Source organism: Solanum tuberosum, unplaced genomic scaffold, assembly GCF_000226075.1.
Source record: "Solanum tuberosum cultivar DM 1-3 516 R44 unplaced genomic scaffold, SolTub_3.0 scf00026, whole genome shotgun sequence".
NCBI lineage: Eukaryota > Viridiplantae > Streptophyta > Magnoliopsida > Solanales > Solanaceae > Solanum > Solanum tuberosum.
In genome coordinates this window covers 1,761,396-1,768,451 of record NW_006238952.1, presented here as the reverse complement: position 1 = coordinate 1,768,451, position 7,056 = coordinate 1,761,396, and the positions used below count along the sequence as shown (strand labels likewise).

The window sequence follows — 7,056 nt, the reverse complement described above, 5'->3', positions numbered from 1 at the left end:
TTAATTTATATGATAATTTTATTTTTTTGAGAGTTAAAATAGTTTAAGTTTATCATAAATTTGCACATAAAATCTTCAATTTTTAAAAAATGAAATTTATATATTGTAAACTACGTAAAAAGTATTATAAGTCACAATAATTGATAATTCAAAATGTTTAAAAGACCTATGATTAACTTATGGTTAAATTTATTTGAATCTAGAAATCTGAAAAGTGGCACATAAAATGGGATGGAGGAAGTATTTGGCATTAGGTCTTGAAAAAATAATTTAGAAAATAAGTATTTTTTTAATGCTAAAGATAAAATATGGAAAAATAATTATATTTTCTTGATATATAAATACAACAAATTTAATTTTTAAAAAAATGAAATTTATAATATTTGTAAAACTACGTAAAAAAGTATTTATAAGTCACAATAATTGATAATTCAAAATGTTTAAAAGACCTATGATTAACTTATGGTTAAATTTATTTGAATCTAGAAATCTGAAAAGTGGCACATAAAATGGGATGGAGGAAGTATTTGGTATTAGGTCTTGAAAAATAATTTAGAAAATAAGTATTTTTTAATGCTAAAGATAAAATATGGAAAAATAATTATATTTTCTTGATATATAAATACAACAAATTAATTTTAAAAAATAAGTGACAAATAAAAATGAACTGAACAAGTAGAAAGATAAAGTTGGCAAGTGGATCGATAAAGGTCCAGGTGTGCGTGGAGCACCTGAGGAAGTGAAACGCGTTGGGCATGCGTTTCACTCGAATCCCTATAAACTCTCTCTACCATACACGATTCATGGAATAGAGTAGTAATTCCATTTTCCACACAAATAAGTACGAAAACATTCCAAATTTCAAATCAATCTTTCAATTCCCTTATTCTTTTTTGGTCCTTAATTCTTCGCCCCCGCCATTGAGAATTCTATTTTGGTCCTTAATTCTTCGTCCCCGCCATTGAAATGTATCATCGCGAATATAATTGCAAGTGACAAAAGAAGCAGATCAAATATGCTAACATTATTGGTCCAGCACCTCTTTCCAGATTCACTCCTTTTTATCAGGTCAGAAATATATTGTTCTGTTCCTTGGAGAATAGTATGATTTTATATATGCCGATTCTTCTTCTGCTTATCCTTTTTAGTTTTATAATTTCCTTCAAATGGTAAAACCTTTTCGAATTAGGTTGAGTTAACAACCACAAGATATTCGTAGTCAAATGAAAAGAGTTAAGAGTCAAAAGGTACGGCATTTTTTGAATGAGAGCTGCAAAAATCACTGTCAAAGTTGTCTGCTAGCTTTTGACAGAACTGGAGTATAGGCGTTAGGAGGCTACCGTTAACTAGTTTTGGACTAAAATTGGGTAAAGTGCTCTCCAATAAAGGTGACTCCTATTAGGAGGAAAAGGAAAAGGTCTCCGAAACTCCATCGGCATGGGCGGATCTAGGTGAGGTTCATTAGCTTTTCTGTATATCTTATATTTGTACTAGAAAATTAAATAATAAAATAATAACTCGTGAACTCTTAAAAAAAAACTGATTGACTATTCAATGATTCGAAAGAGAGGAAAATTTAGAACCCAAAATTCCTAATACTAACTCCGCCTCTGTAATTACCAAGATCTCGAACCCACAACCCACAACCCTGTTTGGTGTCCAATCAATACTTACCCAGTTGTATTGTATATTGCCCTCTTTATCTCACAGCCAAATGCTTGTTTTAAAAAAAAAAATCAGTGGTAAAGTCTTCATTCTGTCCAACTAGTCTAAACCCTCTAGGATACTTATATATAACTGATATATACAACACTAAAAATATTTTTCTTACATTTTTAGGTCATCCAAAGTTATTTCTAATGGTATAAAAATTCTTTGTATAGCTCGGGTATAGGTGTTCCGTTAATGCAAGCATTATAATACAATATTAAATAATAGCAAGAGGTTTCTATTTGTTTGTCTTATTTTTCTTTTTATTTTATTTTGAAAAAATATTTGTTTCCTTTTTGGCAATTATTTACTTTTAACTTTCTAACTATTAATATATTTTATCTAGAATATAAAATTCAAAAGTCTTCTATATTTTTTTAAATTTCATATAAAATTGAAATTGAATAAACGTATAAAATTAAAATCTAATGAACAAACGGTAGATTTTTGGGTTAAAAATGAAAATATAAGATATAATACTCCCTCAATCCACTTTTAATTGTCGGGAAAATTGTATGAAATAGCAAACTATTAATTCAAATTAAATGTTATAGCCATAGTTTATTTTATTTGTAATTCGCAACAAACATTTCATTTTTTTATCATCTGATTCGGTATACAATTAGTCATTTTATACATTTCGATATAACATGTATAAAAATGTGTTTGTGTTTGTATAAAGCGAGATAAAAGTGTATATATACAAATACAAATACATATATTTTTGTTCTATATACTTATAATAATACAAATACGGATCTTATTATACAAATTACAATGTATAAATGAATTTATACAAAACTGAACAATTTGTATAAACTTGGATGTATCTAGCGAATTATACAAATCAAAAGCTCCATAGCAAACATAAGTTTGCTATGAAGCGCAATTATGCAAACTATAGCTATAACATACAAATATGATTTTTATGTTTGCTATATGTGAAAGTTGCTCTTAATTGTCATGATTTCTTTTTTTTTTAGAGTCAAATGATAAGAACTTTGACTAATATTTTATGATGTAGTTTTCATATATCAATAAATTGCAATTTATAGTATTTTTCGTACATGTTTTGAATGTCTAAATTTTTTATTTAAAATATCGAATTAATGTGATTTAATTTAACTTTAAAAACTATTCAACTCGAAAAGCGCAATATAACAATTAAAAATGAACGGAGGGGAATACAAAAACATGTGTTCTGTTTCTTACACTAGACTAGATAATAATCTTCAATAGGCTTTTATTAAGGGTCAAATTGGCCCCAGAATTATGTGATATGGGACAAATTTGCTTCTCATTAATAATTGAGGCTAATACATACTTTGTCCGTAATTACTTATCAACTTTTAAATTGATACACCTATTAAGAAAATAATGATTGACATAGAGTTTACCATTTTACCCATATTAATTATGATATGGATGAATCAAATACTTAAGAGTTTCAAGAAGCTTTACATTTTTCAAAGTAATTAATTGAGGATATAATAGGTAAAAAAAATGTGTTTTCTTGATTTGTCAAAATGGTCAAATCATTAGGAACAACTAAAAAAAGGAAAAATGGACAAATAATTAAGAACAACTAATTTACCCTGATTCATCACCTAGTGATGTCACGAATACTCCAAAAGGATTAATTTTTTAAAAGTAGAGAGCAAATTTGAACCTTTCGTTTAGCTGATGAGAAGCAAGTTTAAACCTTTTACATATATAGTTCAGGTCAAACCCGACTCTCTCCCTAATTTTAATTTTTTTTGGTTCCTCCTCTCTTTCCCCGTCACTACCTCTATCACCAATCACCCTTTCTTCCTCCTCTCCCTACCACCATTGTCACCATCACTTCCCGTTTTCTTTCTCTCTATCCCCTCCACCCCCACCCCTTACCCTCACCACAAGGAGGAAAATGTGCTAAATGACTTGCACATGCAATGTAAAACACTATTTCAATGCAAATATATAACGGTATAGGAGTCCAAGGAAGAAAGAGTGATTGGCGGCTCTATGAAGATGAATATTTCACATGAAGGAGTGTGCATGTTCCAAGGCAAGAAAGTAGCAATTGGCTTTCAATTGTATGATTTGACTCGAATAGCTAATATCAGAGTAGCAGATATGGTTTTAGCCGAAGTTGTTGTTAAGGTGGAGAGTGATTGGCGACAGAGGTAGTGACACGAAAAAAAAAAAGGAATAAGAAAAGTTTAAAATTCAAAAATAGAGAGAAGGGTCAAATTGCCTTCAAAGTTATGTGAAAGTGTTGAAGAATAGAATAGTTAGTTAAGCAGTCAGCAAATTAGTTAGGAGTTAATTATATTGTTAAGATAAATTAATGCAGATTAATTGCCCGTTGTTAATGAGCTATAAATATTAGCTTAGATTAGCTTTTGATTTTTCTCTATGAATATATATCCAATTCATTGTAATGGTATTCAATTTTTCCAGATAATAGAAAGAAGATATTTTTCTCCCTCTCGTTTGTATGTTCTTAGTTCTCCAATTACTCCATTCTTAAGATTGAAGGAATTTCATCATGGTATCAGAGTGAGGCCCATCTCAATTTGTTGTTCACCGATGATGGCCCCCCATTTAGAAGTGTTCACTCTTCAATTGAGGTTTGGGCGTGCGGGGAGTGTTAAGATGCCCCACATCTGTAGAGGGATGAGAATTTGGTCTCCTTACATGGACTTGGACAAACCTCCCCTCATGAGCTAGCTTTTGGGGTTGAGTTAGGCCCAGGTGTCATATCTTAACAAAAAGTATAAATTTGTCTCATAAAGAAAATGAATCCTTAATTACGGGACATGTGCTATCACCGGATGCTAATCTGACAAATGTCACCCATTTTAGTGCTAATAGCTCAGTCCTATTTCGCCGAGATGCCTTTCAAAAAGATTTTTTCCCGCATCGGAACAAGACAAGACATATTTGACCCCAATTTTACCTTGTGCGCACCCAGAGGGTAGCGATTGCGAGTTTCCCTTGTCATCAAAAAAATTTGTTAAGGAGCAAATTTGACCCCTTCTCCTTTTATTTAACATTGTTTTTCTTAAAAGACTGAGATCTTGAGAGAAGGATTTTGGAAAAAGGATAAACATGTCGAGATTAGTAATTTCAGAATTGTTATTCCATATAGAATGCGGATAAAAAAATTGCTCACACCAGAATGAAAAATTCCCAAACATGAATTAAAATAATCAATAAATTTTATCCTCAAAATAATTTTTCCTTCACTTATTACCAAACGATCCCTACCTACATCTTACTGCATAAAACATCTAGGTAGGGAATCTTCCCACGAACTAATGTTAGATACTTGTGATCATTATGAAGTACAAATTTCAAATTTATGATTGTTAGGAGTGAAAATCATTCCTAGTATGAGCTGTTAACACACATGGGTTTTTTTTCATGGCATTTCATAGTGTAATGTGCTTCCCATCTTATTCAATGTAGTATAATCTTACGAGTGAAGTCTACGGAGGTTATGATGTACATAGATCTTAAGAGATCGAGGTTGTTTTTGATAAATATATATATCTTTTATATAATGTATATACTAAAATTCAATTTGCTACATTTTGAAGGATCGACTCGATTGTGGACCATGATGATCGAGTGAACACTGGATCACTACTTTCAACAGGAACAAACTATGTATTGCAATGACAACATAAATGGAAGATTGTTCTTGATAATATGAGAAGAACAAATGAAGTACTTAATTAGTCCAATCATTCTTGGATGTTGATTCCTCCAGTTTCTCCAGAATACACAAGGTACCATCTTATCTCTTAAGTTTTGTTGAAGCCAAATAATCTAATATGGTTGCTTTTGGTTCTTCCATATATTCCTCCTAGTGGTCAAATTTTGGTGGCCCTAAAATTATATCATAGCCAACTTTTGATGATAAGTATTTTGCTTATTGGTCGAACTCCAAATATCCCTAACAAATTCCACCGGAATCATATCCTACATTCTAGTTCTAATTTAAGACATATATACTAAAAGAACATTGAATTTTAGAAATATATGGAGTTTTTTTAATTTTGTGGTCAAAGATTTGTGTAGTCTTTTAAATCTTGTGATCATTATTGTTGGATGGAATTGAAAAACTTATTTGAAGTTAAGAAGAGACTCTTTTGGGGACAAATCAAAAAGAAAAGTAAGACACCGAAATTGGGAGTTCAGAACCATAGATCCAACTAATTCATTAGGAAAAAGACAATTAAGATGATTTTCATGCTTATAATTAAGCCTCTTTTATGTTAACTGTTAGCCTAAACCCATATACTTCCCATGGATTATCAGTTTAATAAATGTATACGGTGATTGTTCTTGTACTTCAATTACATGAGCTAATATAAATATGCAGATCTCGAATTTAAGTTGTATGAGTTCAACCTTTAGGATTTTTTTAGTATTATGAATTCAGACTTGCTAGTTGTTATTTTATTCGTAATTTTTATACATAAATTTATGTTCGTCATAGAAAGTAGTAAGTTCAGATAATGAAGAGAGAGAGGGGAGAGATTACATGTAATTGTAGAGGTCGAGAGAGATCCAAATTATGTGTTTCAAGTATAGCTGCAAAGGCACAAAATTAAGATTTACAACATTAATTAAGTAAGCATATATAGGAATAGAAATTCAAAAGTATGTTCAAACCACCGACAATTTGTCAATGGAAGTTGAGCAGATTAGAGAACAGTAACTCATCCAATAGAATGGTTGGCCATAATCAGAGCGAATACATAAAATAATACAGTGTACAGATGTTCGTTCGTTGTGACAAAACCTGCACAACAAAAGAAAATAAAAAGAGAGGATAATTATGGGTGAATGATGCTAGGTAGCCCCCATCTTTCCTTTAATAGAAATTGGAAGAATAAGAAAACCTAAAATTGAACAAGTTAGATTTAGGGAGAGGAAGAGAAAAATAGAAGGAAAAGTGGGTGAAAGGGATGACGGAAGCATAGAGAGCACAAATGAAGTGAAATGCTTTTATTTATTGTTGGACTCTCCAGACAGATTTAGCAGCAGCAGCATTTCATCATATGTGCTCTCTATCTTCTGTCAACAATATCACCCACTCCATTTTTCCCTCTTCTTTCTCCTCCTCTGCCGTTTCACACATTCAATTACCCTATAAACAGTGTTAATTAATACAGCAAAAACTTGGAAGAGAAGAAGAAAGAGTGGTTGGTGTTTCATACAGATAGAGGGCAAGTTTTAATTTGGGCTGAGGACATTATTATTTTATAAGTATAATTTGTGGAGGGGCCTATTTATAGAAAGAAAATATGAGACCAAATAAAGAGTAATAGTGATTTATTTAGGGTGGGTGGG

The 7,056-nt window shown here is 31.1% G+C and overlaps 1 long non-coding RNA gene across 1 annotated transcript; it reads right to left on the bottom strand.

Moving 5' to 3' along the window:
• Positions 1-6,206: 6,206 nt before the first annotated feature.
• Positions 6,207-7,015, bottom strand: LOC107059561 (uncharacterized). The gene is made up of 2 exons (XR_001472747.1): positions 6,383-7,015; positions 6,207-6,294 (listed from the first exon to the last, which is right to left on the bottom strand). It is a non-coding gene; the product is annotated as an uncharacterized lncRNA (long non-coding RNA).
• Positions 7,016-7,056: the final 41 nt, after the last annotated feature.